Genomic DNA, 22,898 nt, shown 5'->3' with positions numbered 1-22,898 from the left:
TTAAATGGCAGCTTGCTGAAGGCCAGATATTGTTGTGACAGTACCTCTAAAATCCTTAAGCTGCTTGAATCACTGCAAGGAGCCAAGCAATAAAAAGAGCTAGAATAAAATGTATCCCACAATGTCCTTCACTTCTGCTGACAACTGCAGTTTAAATTACTGGTGCAACCTTTTAGCATAGCTTGCTTGTAAAAACTAATAAAAAATAAAATTAAGTCATAACAGCTACTTGCCACTGCTTCTCTGATGGGGAGTAGGGAGAAACTGCCTTTCTTTTCGGGTGAGCCTGTGCTAGTGTACTATTATTGCTGTTAATATTGTATTTTGATCACTGTCATTAATATATGCTGTAATTTTTACATTATATAAGTTACACAGTGTTTATTAGAGAAGGGGCTTTGCTTTTATTGTAAAGTAGCATTTAACCCATGAGCACCCTAATGTTTTTCAGAGCTTACATTAGAATTACGCTTTTAAAAAAAAACCCCTAAGCTCTTGGGAGAGTGGTTCATTTGGCTGATGTGAATTTGGGCATCACATTTCCAGGTGCTCTGATTCCTTGAGTCCTTTGCCCCAGGTGTTCAGAGTTTCAGGGACCCAGAGTGATTTGTGACTGAAAAAAATAATTTAACCAATGTGGATTTTTATTTTGTAAACTGTACGCATTCAAAGCTTGTGATAAAACATTTCCAGATCTTAAAGAGCCAGCGAGGGTTGCATACAGATGCTGGGTTCGTGTAGTGTGGGTGAGTGTTGAAGCGTGCATTTTGCAGGGCATGTTGAAATGAAATCATCAGCTGTGGCTCTTGAGTAACATCTTCACTCGTCATTTCTAGAGAGCTCTGGAAAGAGTTTTGCAGTCCAGGGAAGAGCGAGGGCTAGAGAGGTTGTGGCAGTTAGTTCCTATTTCTGCAAACATCTTGGAGCCTTGTGCAGATGGAAACGTGCCACGTCCTGCAGCCTGCCAAGAGAGAGAAGAGCTATGTTCATGATGTGTTTTACTTCTTTGTAGCCCAGAGATGTAGGCACTTGGGAAGCGTTTTGCTAGCCAAAGTGAAAAGGATGGAGGCAGCCTTTATAAGCAGCTTCCAGTCTCATCACCAGAGCCCAGCACCAGCCCCCTGCCAGGAGTGGTGGTGGAGCTGGGACTGTGTGAAAGGCTGCAAGTATGGAACGCATTAGTAAGAGTAGGGGTGGGAAGAGGGACGCTTGGGACGCTCCGCTTGTACTGGCCGCCAAAACTGTGACTGTCCGAAAGGCTGTGTAGGAGGGTGAAGGCAGGATGTGGATGGCCCTGATGTGGAGCGCTTTTTGTTCTGAAACAAAAGCAAATGCCACCTACAGCAAAGGCATCACCTGCTGATTTATAGTCCTGAAGCCTTGAACTTTGGTTAACAAAAGGTATTTTATTTTGTTTCAGTTTTCTATGTGTTTAGCTGCTGAGATCAGACAGCTGTTCACAGCAGAAGCGTGTCTGAGGGAGGATTTGCACTAGGGAAAAAGCTGGATGAAAAATCATTGTGAGTTATTGGGTTTGAGGCTGGAACTGGTGGGTGGAGCTCATGGTATGTCATGCAACAGGTCAGACTGGATGGCTTTGACCTTGGTGCTTATGGAACAACCTGGCTTTTTGTTGTTGTTGTTTTTTGGTTTTTTTGTGGGAAATGCTCAAGTGCATGCGACTTGAGAGCTATCGGTTGCCAGGTGTTGCAGTGGGAATGTTTTCTGTGAAGGGAGCAGGGAACGTCTGCAAGCTGGCTTTTAGCTGATGGAGTGCAGAGCTGGTGACCCACATCTCATCCCATTTAGCTGCAAAGGATTTGAAATATCACTTCTCTAGGTTGTCTCGTTTAGAGAGAGGTGTCAGCAACAATGTTTGTAAAGTGTGCTGATCATTTACCCCTTCAGTTCTGCTGCTGTAGGTTGTACTGGCTCTTACAAAGCAAAGTGTCCTTATCCCTGCCTTCAGGTAGTGGGCCAGGGTTTGGTGGAGTGAAGGTAACTCAGCAAGTCAGTGGCAGGGCTGACAACCAAGAGCATATCTCACATCCTTCTGGACCTGGCTGTCCCTGTAAGTGTGCATACTGCCCTTATAAGCCAAAGTATCAAATTCAGGTACGGGAGGCTTGGAGTTAATTTTCCTGGTGTTCCTGCCAATGGAAGGTGCTCAGGCCAGGAGTCCAGGTCATCAGAACTTTTGCTTGGGGAATTTTGGCCGGTTTGCTTTTTCTTACGGATGCCCTGCACTCCCTTTGTGAGTCTCTGCTGTGCTGAGGAATATGCAGGAGCCAAGGATGTGCATCATTGCTCTAGGCATCGTAGCACCCAAGGAGGTGTCCTTTGCCTTGGGCCTAATCCTGTGCCTATCTCCTCAGCAGCTGTCCTCCAGCCTCCAGTACTCCCCAGCAGCCCAGATTGTCGAGCCCGTGGGAGCTTTCAGGCTTACGACCAACTTTGTCATGAATCTCTCATCTGTTTGGAGATGGTCTGGAAGCAGTGTTCTTAGTCAATGTGCTAATAGGCAGCCTCTCTTGCACAGTGCCTCTAGGCGATGGGTAATATGTTTCTTAGGTATATGTGGTTTTGTTTGCGTTTTTATGTTAAACAGGAGAAGAACCCTTGAGATCAATGCTGGGAGGAAGAAGAAAGGTAGTGAAGGAGTCGATGTGTGATGCGGGACAGGTCTGAGCCAAGGAGCCAAGGTACAGAAGGTAAAGCACAAACGAGCACTGCAGTGTTAGTCTGCTCCATGCCTGGCATTAGATTGCTCTTCCCTTGCTGTATTTTAACACAGCCTACCAAAACATCTCTGCACTCTTAGCAGCACTCTTTCTTCTCCCCATAGTCAAGTTAAAGTAACGGTGAAATGGGCAAAGCTTGTAAAGTCAGGCAGCACCAGTACCAGTGTCACCCATGGAGTCTTAATCAAGCCTCTTACATATTTTTTTGGCCATCAACTTCTATTTAATCATCTATTATTTGCTGAAAGTTTTAGCCAAATTCAGTTGGCAGAGCTGCAGGCAAAGAAGTGGTATTTCACAATATTCTCATTTCAGCAGTTTAAATTCTGATTTTAAAAGCAGTCTTGAATGTCACTAATGGTCTGAGCTTGCCGGCTCAGTGTCTGGATGCCTCGGGAGCCAAATCCCTGCACACAGCTCAGTTGGGGGAGTTGGGCTCTGAAACTGCGTGCGTGATCTGAAAATTTTTCTTCTTTAGCATCATTTGTGGGGCAGATTCTTGTCCTAAAACACTTTGTAACCAAGGTAGGTTCACCGTGTAAGGATTAGCCCATGGGTGCTGATGCGCAGCTATTGCGGGGGTGTGTGGCTGACTGGGAACCATAGGCAATCTCACTGCAGAGGCTAGAGATTGCTGCCAGCAGCACATTCCTCATTCTCCAGTTTTCCTCTCACTCCTGTAATGAAGCCAGAGGATGAGATTTTGTGCCCTGTGCTGAGCTCCTTCAGGCAAACTCCTGAGTATTGTCAAAACTGCTGATGGATCTGGGCTTGAGCAAAGGTGTCAAGTGTGAAGCAAAGTGGCTGGAGCGTGGAGTCCCTTCTGCCTTCGCCAGGGAGCGGTGTTTTCTGGCAGAGGGACGCAAGGGCACCAAGAGGCAGTTGCATCCTATGCAAAGCTACTCTGGCAGCCTGAGTTTTTGAGTAGAAGTAGCACATGGGTTGTTACTGGGAGCCACCACAGTTGTTCAGGTTGGGATTTGGCTGCCAGATCTAACTCCTGCTCTTAGGAAAACTTGGATGAAATGTAATGGCCCGTGATACAGCAAGAAGCAGGCTAGGTGCTCTCAGGGTTCCTTTTGGCCTTGAACTCTACTAATCTGTGAAAAAATCACAGCTGCATCTCTAATGACACATGACCAGTTCAAGCCCCTGTTTTGACTTGCTGTCAGAAGATTTCTCCTGGAGCGCCGTGTCCTTGTGTGTCATGATTGGAGCATCTGCTCCATATATACTTGGGTTGAACCGTTTCCAGCAGACTTAGCAACTGCGATGGTGATTTCCTCCAGGAAATCCAACCATGCAGGCTAGTGTTTAGCTTATGGGATTGTGGTAATCAAGCCATAATGGCACTCTTCTAAGTTGCCGGTTTTATTTTTTTTTAACCTGTTAGCTGTCTCCCCACCCCCAATGACATATCTGTACATCTAGGGTTTTTTTTTCTGCCTTGTTCAAGTGAAAGAGTAAATCCTTTTTGATTTATTCCAGAGCAGCCCTGAAGCTCAGCTCCTGTGAGAGCCTGCTGACTTTGCGTTCAAAAGATCTCATGTCTTTGAGGCCAGGCTGTGGTCTTCCATCTTGCCTCAAAGTTAAACTGAAAGAGAAAATTCTTTTTTTTTTTTTTTTTTTTTTAAAAAGAGAAAGAGAGAAAATAAGCATGCTGTGTAAGGGAATTGGTCTTACCTGCAGCAGAAGAGAATGCCAACGTGCAGAATTTCAGGTTAAAATCTGGTTGTTTAGCAAAGGCTTTATTTTCAAGCACCTAGCATGTTGTTTAGTAAGTGTTCTGTAGAGATAAATATTGCCTTTTAAAGTAGTGCTGTTGGCTGGCTGGGATCCAGCCTGTGATCCTACATTAAAGCATTTTTTGGTGTTTAAACCGCTACATTACCATGATGGCTAGAAATGGTAGTTCTGATCCCTGATTTCCTGCAGATCTGCGGATAACAAGGTCTGGCTCGGGCCAAGTTTTACACGTGCTAGCTAACTTCTGAGTTCAGTCCTTATGTCTGTGCTGAATTTCACCGCAGGCAGGAGTGTTGGTCACTGGCATAGTTGCCTTGTTGCCTAGTTGATGTTTTCAGGAACAAACGCTAAAAGATAGGCCAAGGACACCGCACTTCAACACTTAGGCTTAACATCTGCATCAATCTCTGCATTTTGTTTTCCTTGCTGCCCGACTCGAGGTGTTTTGAGGTGGAAGCGAAGCTGCTCGAATGTGGGCTCTAGCACACGCATTTGTAATTTGGATTTGTAATGCTTAACTTCTAATGTCATTCTGTGGAGCAATATTAAATGTGTCCAACAGTTGTTGTGCATATCAAATGACCGTGTTGACATACCAAAGGGGTTGGGTGGGGTTGATACCTTAAAATGCCTGTTATACTGGACACTATAGTGATGGGTATGAAGTATTAAGCGCTATACCAAAAATCAGCTGTGAACCTTGAGAGGAGGTGGAGACAGGTATCTGGCGCATATATATATATATATATGTATGTGTGTGTATTTATATGCATGTATAGAGCAAAACAAGTATGTAAGAGCTATTATATGCTAGCTTTCTTCCATAGGTCCCTGCTTAGTCCAAATTTATGTAGTTGTTGCTACAACTGTGTATTTGGAAGGGCAGAGGTAATAGATGGAAGACCTTTAATATGCAGGGACCCTCCTTTAAAAAACAGCTCTTCTGAGCAAGGTGACCTTGGCTCTGCTTCTAACTTGGGACACCAGCAATGCAGTGGAAAGGAGATGCTGATCAGTGCAGTGAAGGCTCGGTCAGATGCCAGCAGGAGATAAAACACAGGTTGGGTTGGCAGAGTTTTAACTGCAAGTGAGGTTGTCAGGCTTGCCATGTAAAACTGTGGGTGCTCTCCCAAACTTGTATGTATTGAACATATATCTGGGAGGTGTGTATCAGTTTTCTTTAAAAAGCTCCAATGTTGGTACGGCATACTGGGGAGAAAAATGGCTTTCTTACCTACCTCCAAGCAACACAATGATTTGTTGGCAGCGTAAGCGACTGCTCAGCTAGCCCTTACAGGCATGGTGAAAGTCTCACGTGATGTTTTGCAAGCCATTCTCATCAAACTCTTAATTTTCAGAAACCCTTTCTTTCAAAGTTTTACTGTCCCTGAACTGTGTGCATGAGAACACCTTGGTGTTTATACCTCCCTTTTGGAAAAAACACATCTAGAAAGCCAGCTGAAACTGCAGTCGTTTTCTGACATGTCTGTGTACAGTAAATCCACATAGCTCAGGTTATGATACAGGGACAGGTAATAGACTGACTCTTCTTTTGTTCTGTCACCACTTCTGCTCTTTCTTCAGCAGAGAAAAACCGCATATCGACCTTTTCCCACAAACCTGTGTTCTGAGCCAGCAATAAAGTAGGAAAATGTTTTTTCCCAAATCTAATTTGAAACATGATGACTGGACCATTCTTAAACAGCTTCCAACTTAACAATAAAGAAACTTCATAGAGTGCTTGGCAGGAGCCTCTGTACATAATTTAGATCATAATCAGATGCATTAACACATTTTATATGGATCTCATGGGGGCCAAGAAGACGAGGTGTGCTGGGTAATTTCTTTCCAGATTTCTTTACCTGATTGTTTATTACTCTTGGGGACTTCATTTGTGGTCCAAATGTCACCAGCAGAATCCTGCTGCTTCATGTGCCTGCATTTAGAGTAGCTAGTAGCAAGGCTTCAAATAACCTAATTGGCGTGTTATCATCAGTCTTTCCATCTGTGTGTGTCAAAGGGAGGGTGGAGAGTATGTGGGGAGGGAGAGAGGCGAGAGGAACAAAAGCAAGGACCCAATTCTGCAAATCACTGAGCTTCCCCTGTGCCTGCAGCTCAGTGGGAGGGAAGGTGCTGAGAGTGCTCGATGAGTAGCATGTTTCCCGCTGAGTACAATCATGAGCTCTGCTTCTAGAGAACTGCACGGGGGAAGCACTCCCTCCCCACCTTTTCATTTTAGCTGTTAAACATAAGTAGCTCTAATTTTATAAAGCTTCTGAAAGCTTTTCAGCACTGTGTGCAAAGAAACGATCATATATCATCCCCATTGCTTCATTTTTTTGCCGTGAATCCACCCATGCCAAAAGCATCCTTGTTGTGAAATCTCTCCTTTGACAGAAAACTCTGTTGCTGCTTTGATAAATGATGTTTTGGATTTCTTTCTGCTCTGCTGGTTTGTATTATCCCCTCAAAAAGTGGGAAGTGAAGTTCCCTGTCACTTCAATGTCTCCTTTATACATGCTGAAGTAATAACCCTTGCCATGTGTTTCATGGGTATTTATTTGTTTTTAAATGCTGTGAACTAGTGTAACATCAGGATTCCCAATCCTTCCCCAGCTGTGGGCTGTCAAGGCCAAGCTCTGCTCCAAGATGCACAGCTCAGGGTTGGGAGCCTGGTCACCAAGGCACAAGGGGATGCTCCTGGGCGCTGGGACTTGCTAGCCCAGGGTGTAACCCACCCAACAGCGGCCTCGGCTGGCTACCACCGACCACATGATCCCCAGCCATGGGCCAGAAGTCGGCACAACCAGGAACTGAACCCGCAAGGCAGGTCGGATGTGGCCGCTGTGTTCAGGAAGGTGAGAAAGTTTAAGAGCATGAAAGTGGCTGGATTACACCAGCTGGACTCGGGGCCAGAGAACAGGCGGGTGTACTGGCGCAGCCTCGGAGCCAGGGCAGCCCGTACCAAAACCACAGGGCCCCTCTTTCCAGTGATAATGATACTGAAAACCACCCCTGGCTGGAAAGCCACAGTGTTTTACTGGCACGCAGCAAAGGAGTGCTGTGGCATGGTACTCTGGGTGCTGTGAACAACCTCTAGGCAAACTGTGCCAACTAAAACCCTTGTGGCCAAACCAGGTTTGAGTGCAGAAAGATCCTTTGGAGGCCAGAGCAGGAGCACTGATTTCTGTTTGCCTCTTTCTTTTTATTTTTTTTCCTTAGTAATTGTTTATCAACATTTTCCCAGGCAATGATGAAACTCAGCATCCCAGAGTAGCTGAGATTTGTAAAGTGACTTTTACAATGGAACATAATGATGATGAAGAAATGAGTATCCTTAAAAATCAGAGGCGATTGGGTTGTTGACTTTCCATTTCAGGTACTGAGCGAGTCCCTGTGTTTCATCCCTGTAACACCAGCATGTTGTGCTGTTGAAATGTTGATGGGGAGGAAGGAGAGGGTGAAGAGCTGAGTCACCCAGTGCTTCTCCCACAAACACCTGCCTTTCACTGGATTTTCCAGCTAAGTACTGAGGAACAGCATTACTTGCAGGATATCCTGCTCGAAGGTATAGAAGTTATGGTAGTTGAGCTCTCCTGAACAGACCCTTTCCCCTCCATCTCCTGCTTATTTTGAATCATGAGAGCATCAGAGCAGGCTGATACAGGCTTCAAAGGGTTTGTGCAAGCAGGGCAGGCAGGCGTATACAAGAGAAAGAAAATATCCCCAGTCCCTTTGCTATTTATAGCCAGTTCACAAGCAGTTTCCTTGCTTCCAGTGCCCAAATTACCAGCTGTGACTGATGTATTCTCCTTTGGTCAGTGGCATGTACAGCAACCAACTTGTCTTGACAAGCTTGGGGGGTTATCGGTTCAGCTGAGGAAGTTAGCGCAGTGGCATGCTGAGCAGCACTGCTCTGCTCGCTCTGTGGTTTGGCTGGGGCACAGACACGCTTGCTCGGTTGGACTGTGGAAGGAGGTCTGAGCTTGCCGGGGTGGTGAAGGAAAAGGAGTGTTTTGTTTCCTATTTGCTTAACATCTGCTTGGTCTGGACTTCAGAATTATTGATGTTCAACCTGTCTTTGTACCAAAACACTGTGACTGTTCGAACAATTGCTCAGCTGAAACTATTGGATTACCTCTCGCTAAAGCATTATTTGATTTGGCTTTCTGTTTTGTCAAGCCTCTGAAGATAGTAGCTTGCTTTAGCCTTTCATCTCCAGATAGCATGAAAGAAGCTGCCATCCAGAGAGGATGCACTGCTGCCTTCTGTGAGTTAGAAGCACCATGGCTTATCTGTGTGGCATAGGATCCATGCAGCCTTCACCTGCCTTCTCCTTTATATCCTGCACGTGTTGCTTAGCTGGGTAAGAATTTTGTTTGCTGAAGACCTGCCAGGTGCTGACCTGTTCCTGCTAGATCGCAGATGCTGTTTTCTCTTGGTGCATAATTTGGGTAGCATGTTACGGCTCAGGCCTCATATCTGAAAAAAAAAGATGGTGAAACTCTTCCAGTCATCTTGTCCATGTGGCTATGTGGTGAAATGCAAGGGGGAAAAGTGTTGCTTTTCTGCTGCATGGTTTGCTTGTGTGGCCTGGCAGGCCCTTCTCATGTATGGGGAGAAGAGCAGAACTGCTGCTGAGTGGGGGAACCGGGAAATTTAGGTTCTCTTTTGCCTAATTTCAGGTGAATATACTCTGCTATTTGGGGGATGCTGTTTAAGCATCACAAGGAAGGGCACAGACATAAATAAGGCAGAATGGGAAGGATAAAGTAAACTCTTCTGATGGTTGGAAATGGGAAGAAAGTGCTTTTTTTTTTTTGCTTTTTTTTTTTTTTCCCCCTGCATCAGGCAGTAGGAAGCTGACAGTTGTGTATGTGTGTGGTTGCCCTCCACTGGTTGATATTAGAATGACCTCCCTATATCAGAGACTGCTTTTGGCCAAGATCAGTGAGTTTCTTCAGATTGACTTTGAAGAGAATCAGGAGCGTTTTAGATGCAGGGATGGGTTGTTGAGAACTGGTCTGTGAGGCTGCTCGCTCTTAATCTGCAAAGCCACCCTGGGCAAGAGGCAACTTCTGAGCTGGTGAAGCAGGAGGAGTTGTCCAGTGCCAAGGGATGCACAAAAGCAGACTCCATCACTAAACATGGCCAAGTTTTGCAGAGGGGTGCTGGTGCTTGCATCAGTGTAGCCAGAGCGTGGAGAGGCTGCAAAATACATGTTGCTGCAAGACGTGGCTCTGAGAAATCTGTCATAAAGGCCTGCTGATCCCACGGGGCATGTCGTACCTCCAAACAGGTAGCATACCTCTTGCCTCCTGGTCTGTTCAGTGGAGTAGGCTTGAGTTATGCATCAGGCTGAGAATTATGTGACAGTCTTAGTTACCAAATTGTTTGTTGACCTTCAGTTTTATGAAAATAATCTAAAAGTGAGTTTATCAGCACTTAAATGGCTGTTAAAGCGAAGAAGCAGAGGCTTAGAGGATTTAAGGGAACTGCATCCAGCACTTGTGATTTCCACTTGGTTCTGTTATACCGTGTCCTTGAAGGTTGCTGACATTGACTAAGTCAGGTAATCCTGGTCAGCAAAAACAGTGACTTGTGGTTTTAGGTTTTTTTTTTTGTTTTTCCTTCTGGATCAGGACCAGCAAACTCAGGAAGATAGCTGTGTGCCTTACAAGGCCATATTAAGGGTGAAAACTTTGCTCTGCACTTGAAACCATTACAAAATGTGTATACTAGGAGCTATAGATTTTTGTCGTCTGTGGATTTTGGCAAGACAGCTGTTAGAGCAAGCTGAAAGGAAAATGAACCTGAGAGGAGCTTTCGACTTTGGTGAAACTCAGTAGGTATACTTTCCAGTAACAACACAACACATTTCTAAAAAAAAATCCCAAACCTAGTGACACCTGGAATTCAAAGGCAACATCTAATCCATTCTTTTTTCTTCCCGCTAAAGCAGCCAGATGGGATCCAGTCTGGGACGTGCATGCCTTGTGTATTTCTCTGCATGTTGGATGCATGAAAGGATTTGGGGAAATAATTATGTAGTGGTTGAGCAGAGAGATAGGAGCAGAGGAATCCTTAAAAGGATGTCTCTTAAAAATGTCTTTTAATGTCAGCCCAACCCATTTAATCTCACAGTGTGGCTCTCATGAATGTTTTATCACCTCCTACAGGCATTAAGTCTTATGACACCAGTGAAGCACCTTGAATTTTAAAGCGGAAGTCCTCTGTCAAGATGTAAACTTTAGAGAGAAGGAAGCACAGTGTGCTGGGAGACCTCCCCCTGTCACCAGGTCATCTGTTCAATGAAGAGCTTACAAAGAGTTATTTTTGTTATACATTACAGCTTTATCTAGTTCACGTATCTCCAGGAAAGACTTGCACCTTCTCTTGGTATTTGTTTGAATCATAGAACTAATCAGGTTGGAAAGGACCTCTGGAGGTCTCTAATCCAACGTCCTGCATGGAGTAAAGCTAACCACAAAGGTAGATGAGGTTGCTCAAGGCTTTGTCCAGTTAAGGCTTGACCATTGCTGGGGTGTAGGGTCTACCACCTCTCTGGGTTCCTGTTCCAGTCATTTCTTTTCCCTCTGTATATGCAGTCATAGCAGACTACATCAAAAGCCTTGCTGATGTCAAGGTAATCAACGTCAGCTGCTGTACACTCATCTACCAAGCCAGTCACTTGGTTACAGAAGACAATCAGATCAGTGAGCTACAATTTGCCCATGGTACTTCTGTGCTGTTGTTCCCAAGCACCTTCTTGCCATCCATGGCTTCCAGGATGATTCACTCCATCCGTCCCTGCCCACAGACTTCTGCCAGCAGCAAGGTGCCGTGCAGGCAGCTGGGCAGGGTAAGTGCAGCCTTTCCAGTTGCATTGCTGTCCTCTTCATGCTTATCTCTGAGGTACGAATACTCTCAAGAGTGAGTTTGTGTTGTCAAAGTTAATGCTTGGAAACTTAGATAACCTTGGCTTCGTCTTGACTTGGCTGCTCTCAGGCTTTCATTGCCTTAGCTAATAAAGCCTTTACAATTGCTTAGAGACACTTAAAGTTGTTAGTGTTTAAATAAAGGGATTAATTTCAGGCATCCTGCTGCTAAACTTGTATGTTTGAATTTTGAAAAAGTGCGTTTTCTCTGTGAGGTGCAAACAGGCTCTGAAAACCGGTTAACTTTTATCAGCTAAATGGACTGTAACTCCTTGTGAGGAGCCACTGAACTCTTTGGCATCGATTTACACTTGCCAGGCAATGGAAACAATTACGTTGCCTCCGTGAAGAATAAATAGAGAGGGTTCTTTTGGCATGAATATAGGAAGGTGCATCAGGAATGCCTGCACTTTAAACCTACTACTGCTGTTGATTTTACTGATGATTGAGTTGGTATTTTAACAATTCTGTGCCTTGGTTTCCCTGCCTATAAATTACTTATGTCTTTCTTTTGGTTTATTGGGGACTGCTTGGCTATCATGTATAAAATGCTGTCAAGGTAGGGTGTCAAGTGAATACAAACTATTTTATTTTTAGTGCCTTTTGAAATCTTGGACTTTTTGTTCTCCCTTTTATCTGTCTCTTTAATCACAAAAAATGGAAATAAACTCAATCACAGCTGTTGCTGGAGAAGAATCATTAGGCCCATCCAGCTGGCTCTCTCGGGGCCAGCATGGGATTGTTCCCTATGCTGCATTTCAAAAGTATTTTATCTCCTTTAGTCTTGTGTGTGCATGGAGTGATGAGCGTCTTTCACTTCTGTCAGCTCTCTTCATTGATCCAAATGGGAAGGACTATTTTTAGGTGGCTGTAAGTAAACGGACATCAGGCACCGCAGAAAGGGAACTGGGTTATTTTTGGAAACCCATCAGCAGCCTTTCTGGCAGGTCCTGCTGCAAGTTTTGTCTTCAGTTGGGCTGACTCAGGTTGTGGTATCAGTTCCCAAGGTTGTGAACCTGGTTTCTTGGGTGTGATTTGCAGTCCAAATCGGGAATTAGCAGCTGCTGGAGATTGTCTTGATGGCATCAGTTTATGGGAGTTAATTCCCCCTAAACCAGCTTGGCTTGGAGTGATGCAGGGTGATGATTGAGCTGGACATTTTGGGGCAGAAGATGAGGTCAGCTTAGGGGCAATATGTGAAATCCGCCTCGAGTGGAGACATGCCTGTGGAGATGGCCTCGCAGTTCAAGCCCTGGACAAATGTGCAGAAGACTTGTTATCTGTTAATGGCAGGTTTTGGTGTGCTCTTGGGCAATTCACTTGCGTTTATTATGCTTCAGTGAATTGCAGAAGGATGACGTTTTCTTGATTTTGCATAGTCTTTTTCATAAGCATTTTGGGACAGCTTCGATCTCTCGCTGAATTTGCCTGCGGAGCTTGCCTGTGCTGCACAGAGCCGTTAGGCACTCCAGGTACTCGGCTTTGAATGTGTGAGTTGGAGTCCGTGGGGGCAGTGACTAAACCTATGCCATTGCTGGTTGGAGAGCTTGAAAAGCCCAAGCAGAAAACCTTGTGTATGTGATTTAGTTGCACATTATCTTCTCTCTCTCAGCAAAGACCCAAGTCTAATTTCAAAGGTCAGAACATGCTCTCACCTGGGTGTTCCAGGCCTTTTATAGAGCAGTTGAAGGCCATTACCTAAAATTAGCTTGCTGCTTGGGGAAAGCTGATATTAGCTCCGTATTAGGACTCTTTCCAAAGCTCTTGATGATCATTTAGTTGATGGGCTCCTATTGAGACTTGTGGGTACAACGTGGAAAATGGAAGACAGATAGCACCTGATATTGCATCCTGACTGAGAATAAGAATTGGGTGGGCTTTTTGGCACAACCCCTCCTCTTCTTGGGTGGTTTCTGCTGGTGTGTTATTTGGTTTGCTTTGGTTTTTGTTTTTAAGGATCTCTAGTGAAGCTTTCCTAGGCCTGCCAGTGGACTGTCTTTACAATTGGACTCATTTTTGTTTTCCTCAAACTTCCTGATGATCCAGACATGCTGGGGAGCACTGGGAAGGGGAACACGTGATTCTGAAGCAGGCTTAAATTGTAAAGCACAGTCAGATCTGCTAAGCAACAGCATTGACACGTTTAAATAAATCTGCTGTTGAGTAATATAGAGTGACATATTGAGAGCAATTAAAAAAAAAAAAAAAAGAAACTCAGCACAAATTTGGGAAATGACTGAACGGAAACAGAACATAGATGTTACAGAGGACGTTGGATAAAAGAGAGGGAGGGCCGCTCCACTGTAGGGCTGTACCAGAGAACCAGGATGTCCATCAGGAAGGATGAGACAATAGCAGAAGTGCAAATTTATGCTGAAATTGTCTCTTGGCAGTAGGATCCTTGTAATTCTATTTCTCTGCCAACACCAGTGGTTGCAAAGATTGAAAAAATAAACGCTGTCTAGCTCCATGAGGAGGACGTGGTGGGACATCAGGGAGCTTAGAGAAGGTAAGGTGGGAGCTTTTGTTCTGGTGGCTTTCTTACTGTTGTTCCTCTGTGTCCGTAGTGAGTTGGGTGAGAGTCCTGTTGTACCCATCACTGTAGAGGTGCTTAACACTGTAGAAGAGGGGACAGACTGAGTTAGGAGGGTTTGTATTTGAAGCTGGTGAAAGGAAATCACTTGCGGAGCTCAGCTGTGGAACTCGCTGCTGCAAGAAGCTATGAAACCAAATGCTTGATGTGGTTTTCCTTTTCTTTTTTTTTCTTCTTTTTTCTTTTTTAGCAGTTCAGACTTTGTACAGATGAGAATGTACATGATTGATTGCTTCAAAAAAGTATTTTGGTGGACAGCTTCTGTTCTTAAAGGGCTCATGCAACTCCTATTTGCTAGTGGTTAGGGGAAAATTGTTTCGAATAAGCTGTTCTGTGACTATGATTTATGAGTATTTTGCACCAAAGCAGCTGGAAATGAGCACTCAGGAATGAGGGATTGAAGTGGATGGATCATTGGTTTGATCTAATATAGCCATCCTCGTGGTTTTTTATTATTTTTATTGGATTCTATACAGTGGTCAAATTGAGTTGTGAATTTTGTGGCTATCTTAATGACTTGGTTCCAAGCCAATGCCTTCATGTCTGTCTGCATGGCACGTTTGCAGTGGAGTTGGTGGCTGTGTCGCTGAGCCCTTCAAAGCGTGTGTTCACCGGCAGCTTTCCCAGGCTCTGGGAATGTCTCCCCTTTTCTTGGCTGGGCATCAGGTGTTTACTCTGGACACGAGCAGCTTTTGTCCAGTGGATGGCAATAGTTAACTCGCGTGCTAGCCAACCTATTACGCTGTTAAGCATAAAAGGGAGATAGCTGTGCTGTCCCTTGCAATATTTTTGTGCGATCTAAGCCATTTATGGCTCAAGCCGCTGGCATGAGAGTGAAGGAGATGGCACAGCATGAGAGATGCTAGGCCTTACTCTTCTGTCCACAATAACTGATGCAAATGGCCACAAGAGACATTTGTGGCTTCCTTGTCCATTAGGACCTCTTGGCATCTATTCTGCAAATGGTCCCTGAACCTGGCGTGAGTTGGAAATAGTCTGATCTTTGGGATGATGGCTGGGAGACAGCAGCTTGTGTTGGAAGCGATTGCTTTATCTGCACGAGTGTTGTGCTGGCAGTGTGTCCTACTGCCCGTTTCTGAGCTGCTCCAAGGACATTTGGCCCCACTTACCCAGCAAAAATAGCTGTTGTGCGTTGGGGATTTCTGCCTGGAGTATTTTTAAGCCCGGTATGTCCTCGCCAAACTAGCCTCAGCCTTCCCAAATGTACCTCCTCTTCTAACATTTGGATTCTCTTCACCTTCTGTTGTGAACTGGCAGGTGGAACTGCGCATGGTGAGGATTACTTGGGCAATCTCCGAAGTCCAGAACACATCCGCAATATCCGTGGCACACAGTTTCTCTGGGAACTTTTCCTCTGGGCCATTAAAGCACGTTAGCGATGTTAACTGTTTGAAGCCCTGTCAGCTATGAGTAAGATCCGACCTGCACATCCTGCTGCCAGTCCAGGGAAGCTGTTAAGCCATCAACTTTGCAAAAACTTGGCTGGTTTAAGCTGCTCAGTGCTAGCACCAGTCTCACCACTCGTTGCCATGGATGAATAGCTAAAGCATTTAGACATTATATGATTACATCAGACAGATTGTCTCAAAGCCACAAGGTATTTAGCTGGCTTGCGTGTTCAATACCAGTTAATAAGGACTTCTTTAAAAAGACACTATTGCTTAGCATTAGACGCTCTTTAATGTTGTCAGAGTGTTCTAATAAAATGGGACTTTGGCATCTGGTCTTATCTGTTAGTCTTCCAATAACAGTTGAACCTATCAGCTGTTTTCACTCAAATTAGAGGGATAGAGCTCACCAAAGCATTGACTCCCTATAAGTGTCTTGAAAATAGGAAATGGAGGCTCTTTATGGGGTACTGGAGAACCCCATAGAAGATTGAAGGCATCAAACAGTAAGAATTCAGGCTTCATTTGTGCTGATGTTCCCAGAAGTACTTGTTGGGGCTACATTGAAACAACAATTATATTTTTTTCTAAGTACAGTGCTGAGCATTGCAGGGGCCGTTACAAGTGCCTGACTAAATTAATAATCATTCCAGCTGTTTGTCTAGCTAGCTAACAGGACACCATTAGGTTTGGGAGAGCAGTTGGGAAGTGCCTTTGGACCAGGCTGTATGCTTGACAGATTTTTGGTTTCAAGGACAGAGGATTTAAAAAACCAAAAACAAAAAACAAAAACAACAAAAAAACCCCACAACTCACACAAGGAGTCATGCTTTGGTGCCTTGGCCTGGAAGGCAGCGTCGAAGCTAAAAGATCTATTAGTGGGTTTCAATTTACTCAGGCTGAATCCTTCCCTGAGGATTGCTCATGTTCTCTGGAATTACAGGGTTTGGCATGATAATGTTTTTCTCCTTTATTTCTCCCTTTTGCACTTTCTTGGTGCGAGCAGGCAAAGCAGCAGCAAAGCTCTCGTAGAGGCTGGAGAGGTGTGAGAGCGCTCAAGGGCTTGCGTGGAAGTGCAGCTCTGTTAGACCAGGAGATGTGCAGGCACAGAGATCAGCGATGCTTGCAGGCTTTGGAAATAATAAATGTCAATAGAGGAAACCTGTGCTGGGTGTCTGCCCTCAAACCGCTGGTCATTACCTGACTTGCTGCAAAGGAGGAGGATGAAGGTGGGTCACAAGGAAGCATGAAAAAGGACATGGATGAACTACACTGATGGGCTGACAGCGCTCATCTGTGGAAGGTGCAGAAGGCACAGTGAGGCAGTGGGGTTGTGGGAGAGGCAGGACAGGAGACACCCAAATGGGGTAAAGTAGGATTCTGGCAGCGGAGGAAGGGTGGTGAGAGAGGGGCAAAGAAAATGATCTCGGCAGCTGCATTTTGCGCGGCTACTCCTGTATCCTGCAGCTGTTCATTAGAAATTCTGTTTATGCCACAGGGAGTTTTGGAGTCTCTGAAGCTGACACAGTTTTAATAGACAAAGACATTTTGAGTGCAGCGCATCTGCTCCAGGATGCTAAGGAACAGGCTCCATGTGGCAGTGCCATTGGTTGAAGCATTTCATTGTGCTTTTTTTATTTTAAGACCTCCTCTCTTTTATCCTAAAAAGTAATTTTTGAGGTCAAAAGAAGTGCTGTGTTTGCTCCTTAAGTTTGCAGTCCTTAAACAGTCCTGCCGTACTCTTCCTAATATCCCTGACTTCCCAGCCCTGAGAGTTGGCAGAATCACTTTTTACTTTGAAGGATCCTAAAGTGTTTCACAAAAGTGGCCATCGCGGAGGTGTGAAGCAGCAGTTTGGTAAGGAATACACTGTATAACACGAGAGTGCAAAAAAATGTCAGTGTGAGTATGGGATCCCACTTGTGCTTCCCGGAGTATGGTGGGTTGCTGCTGCCTCCTGAGCCCCAGGTATGAGCTGGGAACTGGAAGAGTCCAAATAAAATAAAATAACATGTAAATTATGTATATGACAAGAATTTTGTAAAACTAGGGAGTTTTGGTGGGGTTTTCTCCTGTTAAGTTTCAGATACTAAGAAGTGCTAAAAGGGAGCCAGTTGGTTTGGGTTGCATCTCATCCGAGCTGCAGCAGTGAAGCTGTGTGGGAGGGAGCAGTCCCACTGGGACCCTCAGCACAGGCACAAGCTTGGGGCTGGAGGGGTGCTGCTCCAGAGCAGAGGTCTCCTTTGGTTGCCTGATGGCTAATATAATGCTGCATTATTAAAAATTTGGTGAGTGGGTATATTTAATTGATCAATTTATTTCTAGGCAGACTCAATCTAACCCTTAGCTTAACTTTTATAACCTGTGGCTTTCCAAAACCCATCTAATCTTGCTCAGTGATTGAATCTACCTTGTGAAGGTGAAAAGTTAATTCCTTCCTTCACCTCCAGCTTTGGCCAAGTTCCTTTGATCCCTCTTTCCCTCACCTCTCTCTTAGGCCTTCATTAAACAGAACAGTGTAGCTTTGCCCTTCCTAACTGGTCTATTATTACTACATCTGTCCCCCAGTGTTTTCTGCATGGTTTTCTACCTACCCGTTATGATAGGAGCACTCTCTCTGCTGGACACACATGCTGAGTGGAGTTTGCTGTCTCCCATCCTGCCTCTTCCAGGGACTGAGTGTTGTTAGTCGTCTCCAGCCACGCAGCTTGAAACTAGGTTTGTTGTTTATGTTTCTTTATGATATCTTGCAAGCAAAGCACTGGGCATCAGTGACAAAACAGCACACAGCATGTGTCAAATTATCCAGCATTTCAAATCCAAGCAGCAACTTTCCTTTGTAGAAATTTAATTATCATGCATTCTGCTAGTGCTTATCTTCTATCATACACTCTTCTGCTGGTTAATAACTTCGTTAAGCACACCCACAAGCTTCAGGCACCGTGTTTCATTCTCTCTGTGTGTTTTGAAGTGCTGTATTTGGCTGCTTCCACATCTGCGCATCCTAACTTGTATAGTGCAAGTGTCCTGCATGGATGCATTAGCTAGACTGCAAACATCTGGTTTGTTAGGCCAGCTTAAGTCACCTAGTCAGGTTCCTCTTTGCTTTGCACGACTACGGTAATTAGCTTTTATTTCTTTATATCAGCTTTCATAACATTGCTTTAGCTGGCAGAGATCTTACCTGAAAGGTCTGTACCAGTGGTGCCTCTTGGTTTTAGGTGGGGATGTTATCTGGCACAGTGCTGATGCCAGCAGCATTTTTACAGCAAGGATGCTACATGCTGTATTGTTCTCTGCCAGCATGTGGGTACCTTGCACAGGAGGGAGATCTGTAGATACACTTCATGGTGCTTTCTGCGTGTTTTAAGGATAGGCTATGCTCTGGGGAGCTCACAGGTTGAACAGATGGGGAGAAGAATGGCCAGGCATGCATGTTCACCGTGACTCAGTTCACCACTAAGGCGGGCCTTTAGAAAAAGCTTGCTGAGGTGCAGTGCCGAGTTGATGAGTGAAAGATGCTCCTGGGGGGTCCAAAAAAGAAACAGGAGGAAAACACTGTGTGATACAATCCAGAAGGACCAGTAAAGCTGGGGGCATTTGTGCAGTGGGGGAGGAAGAAGCAGGACAATTATCAACTTTTCTCAGAAGGCTAGAAAAAGGGCAGAATATCCTTAGATTTATTTTTTTTCCCCACTGCTGACCTTAAGCTTAATCATCCTTCTGCACCAAGACAGGGTGAGAACAGCCTGCTCTCCAGCCTATCCTGGTCTGGGCTTGATTTTTGTTGGAGGTGTAATTTCTCCAGAAGCAGTTATTATGATTCAGTCTCTCTGTGCAGAGTGAGTTTGCACTCTTGTACGTGGCCAGATCTACATGAGTATACGCATTCCAAAGCCTACCCATGCACAAGTGCTACCAGCTACCCGTGTAACGGTGGTGGGGCTAGGATGCTGTTACAGTTAAAGAGGGACAGCTTTTACACAAGCCCAGCAGAGGTGGTGGCATGATGGGATGTGGCATGGTGACATCTTTCTCCTAAAACTTACGCAGATGGTGAAGATGCATATTAGTTAAGCCACTGGGTTCCTGCTGTGTTGCATGCCTGTGAGTGCAGCAGAAAGGCATTTAATGTTCCTCACTTAATTGGAACTGTGTGACTCAGGTGTCTGGTAATGAGAGAGGGGTTTTTACCCATAGGACCCCATTTGAAGCTAGTCCAAATTAATAGCATCCTGGCAATAGTATGTTTGTGTTTCTGAATTTCTAGCTTGCTTTGTAATGAACTGTGTTGGATAAGAATCCACCTGCTATATAAATACGGGCGATTATGGCATGTCAGGTAATTTAGTTACTTGGCATGATCGATCAAGCTGTCTGAAACAGAGCGGCCTCCACTTACGTGGTGATGAAGCGTTCTCCAAAAAGTGCAGAAGGCCGCCAGTTTGCTAATGAGACTGCGTGCGGCTGCCCGCCCCGCACATCAAAGGCTTTTCTGAGAGGAGGGGAAAAGCTGGTGTTAGATGCACAGCAGCACAGATACAAATGGGAAGACAGGGAGCGGGTGAAAGAGCTATTACAGGAGGGGGCGGTACATTTGGAGTTGGTTAGCCTGGTTAATTTGGCTGAGTAGCACTGACGAATTTAATGTCACTGCACCTTGCTGGGATGTAGCAGCTGCGGTTCCCTGGTTTCTGTAGGCTTTCCGTAGATGTAAACTACCCGGCATGCCTGGGTTGCAAGGACTTACTGCTGACCTGCCCCCTTGCCTGGTGAAGTCCACGAGAAGCCACCTGTATGATTTCATGCTTGTTAGAGGCCCCTCGATGGAGATACTCAGTCTCCAGAAGTGCCTTGTTCGCTGCGTGCAGGAAATGGGCACGCTTTCCAGAAAACCCACAGAGACAGGTTATTTTCCATAGTGACCCACCCTGCTAAGTGAGATGCTGTTAAAAGTTGTGTGCGTTTCTGTGCTGTTCAGGTAATATTTCCTTTTTCTTATAACTTATCCAGGACAAACAAAATTTTAAATTTGTGCTTAGTTATGACCTGAAGCACCTATCAGAGAGCAGGAGCCTGAATTCTGCCACGTGGTCATTTGCTGCTGAGGAAGTGGTGATGATGGTGTTTTAGGGAGGTGAGAGAGGTTTGTATTTTTGCCTTGGAGAAAATAATGTGCCTGAGCCATCTAGGGCTGAAAACCACAAAGAATACCAAGGATTTGAGCTGTTTCACAAAGTCAGCATTTGGAAAGCCAGCCCTCTCCTCCATCTGGAGTTGACCTCTGCATGCTTCTCCCATATGACGCAAAGCACCTGGCTCTTGACTGTGGTTTTACCTCAGACAGTTCTTGTTCATTAATTGCTTCAAGGTAAAAGCAAAAAGAGCTTTCTCCTCCTCCCACACCTAATTTATCCCTTTTAGCAGTGAACAAAAGATCAGCCACGCGCCTGCTCCTCCAGTAGCTTGTGCCACTGCACATGATAGAGCAAAGTACCTGCTTCCTTGGCTTGCTTCCTGCATCCCAAAAAATCTTCAGTGCTCTGTAAATGGGAACGTGGTGAGCAGTACAACATCAGCCGCTGTGTGGTTGTACAGATTTACTGGCTTTCTTGTAAAGCTCTGCCGTGCGGTCCCTTGCTCTGAGATTTGGAGGGGGTGAACTTTTCGCACCCAGGGTGCTCTGCCATTCAGTACTGCAGAACATGAAAGGATTTGCTCATAAGCTGGATATTTCTTTGTGCAGAAAAGTGCTTGTGTGCAGCCTGGAAGAATAAATAAAACAATATGGCTGGTTTATTACCAGAAAACAACACTAAATAATAAATTTAAGAACTAAAAGCTCTATATGTAAAGTAGATTTTGCAGTGCATTATGCAAAAAGCAAGAAGGCACCAGAGAAGGAAACTGCTGGAAAAAGGTAGGCTGGGAAGACGGACGATCTTGTGGACAGGACAATTAGATGTGGAGTGAGTCCCAAGCTGGTGCAGCTTCTAGGGTGACCTTGGGCAAGTTGTTTCTCCATATCTCCATTACCTGCTCTCTGAAAACTGGATGCGGTTTTACTGTCTCAAGGATTTCATCAGAATAACTGAATGTTCATGAACCACTTGGTTAACCTCAGCTGAGCAGCATGACAGACGTGGCTGCCTTTTGCAGAGGGCAAGGCAGGCAGATACCTGGAAGCACTTGGGGGCGAGATTTCGGTAGCTTCTGCTTGCCACAATACTGAGTGTCTCCTGGAGCATGCTCCTGTCCCTGTGCCCCAGATGGGGAACAAAAAGCTGTAAGCCAGACTGTCAGTTCTTCACTTCTCTACCTTGAAGGAGCTGTAAAGAGGGAGAATGAGGCATGGAGGTTGTGTGATTTCCCCTGGGTGCTGGAGAGAGGCAGTGTTAGAGGGGAGGCAGACCCAGGACATCTTGACTCCAGGTTTCTGCTTACATTTCTGAATTATTGCCACCCAAGAGCCCAGACGCAGAATCATACAATCATTTAGGTTGGAAGGGACCTCTGGAGGTCTCTGAACTTGGGCACTGTCCAGCTGAGTCTCGAATATCTTTTGGCCTCCTGTCACAAGGGCCAGCTTTGGCTAAGCAGGTAGTGGCGAGAGCTGCAGTTTGATGGCACTCCCCACCTCCATGTGCTTTTTTATTCTACCACTGTGGGAGCCCTGGAAGGTCTGGTTGCTGCCACCGCAGATGGATTTGGGGTTGCAGGTAGTCAGCAGGAGGAGCACCCACTCCCAACCCTTCCAGTCGTCTCCTTCCTGCTCTCAGCCCAGATGTCCAGTGCACTTCTCCCAGTTCTCCCTCCCTTCTTTTCCTTTTCCTTTCTGTGATGATGAGGCAACTCAACTTTCATCCTTGGGGGAGTACCACTCCATTTTACCTCCACACCTGGGATGGTTAGTTCTACAATCTCTTTTGGGTATCAATTTCCCTGTTTACCTGTCATAAGCTCTCAAAAGCACCAGCAGAAGTACAAACAGATGTGCATCTTGGGGTCTCGCCTGTTGGGGTTTATCAGCTGATGATGTTTCTTCTGGGTTTTCTTGCCATGAAACTTCAGAAGGGGGGGTTGCTTCTGAGAAAGGTCTGATCCTGAACTTCCCTGCTGGGGCTCTGCAACCAACAGCAAAGAGTTCATGTTTCTGGCAGCTGCAGCAGACTTAGCTATCTATTTCATGCCCGGAGAGCCTGCAGGTCCTGGCACTGAACATCTCCAGGGTGGGAGCATGGGTTGAGGGCTGGTGCCCTGGGGTGTTGCATGCTGGAGTGCTCTTGATGAGAGATGTTGTGGTTGCAAGAGTTGAGCGCCCTTCGCCCCCAAGAACATGGGGTGGAAAGCAGCTCTCAAAGGATTTGTCCTCAAGTGCTACTTCTAAACCACCCCAAATACCTCTCTGATCCCTCTCTGCTCTCACAGTTAAGGTTGGTAGAGGGTCTGCAGAGGAAAGAAAGTCAGAAAG

General features: G+C 45.4%; 1 protein-coding gene across 6 annotated transcripts in view; it reads left to right on the top strand.

The window, feature by feature from the left end:
* Window positions 1-22,898, top strand: part of EXTL3 (exostosin-like glycosyltransferase 3) — a 113,586-nt gene that overhangs the window by 48,598 nt on the left and 42,090 nt on the right. For 5 of the 6 annotated variants that reach the window (XR_775367.1, XR_775368.1, XR_775363.1 and 2 more), the window contains exon 3: window positions 2,609-2,711. The exons of the other annotated variant lie outside the window; for it this stretch is intronic. The gene's annotated coding sequence lies outside the window, so the exon portion shown is untranslated. The remainder of the gene's footprint in view (window positions 1-2,608; window positions 2,712-22,898) is intronic. 6 annotated transcript variants of the gene reach the window in all.

Source organism: Haliaeetus leucocephalus, unplaced genomic scaffold (assembly GCF_000737465.1).
Source record: "Haliaeetus leucocephalus isolate CR32 unplaced genomic scaffold, Haliaeetus_leucocephalus-4.0 Scaffold871, whole genome shotgun sequence".
In the NCBI taxonomy this organism is placed as follows: Eukaryota; Metazoa; Chordata; class Aves; order Accipitriformes; family Accipitridae; genus Haliaeetus; species Haliaeetus leucocephalus.
The sequence above is the reverse complement of the archived record's forward strand: the minus strand, read 5'-3'. Positions and strand labels throughout refer to the sequence as shown.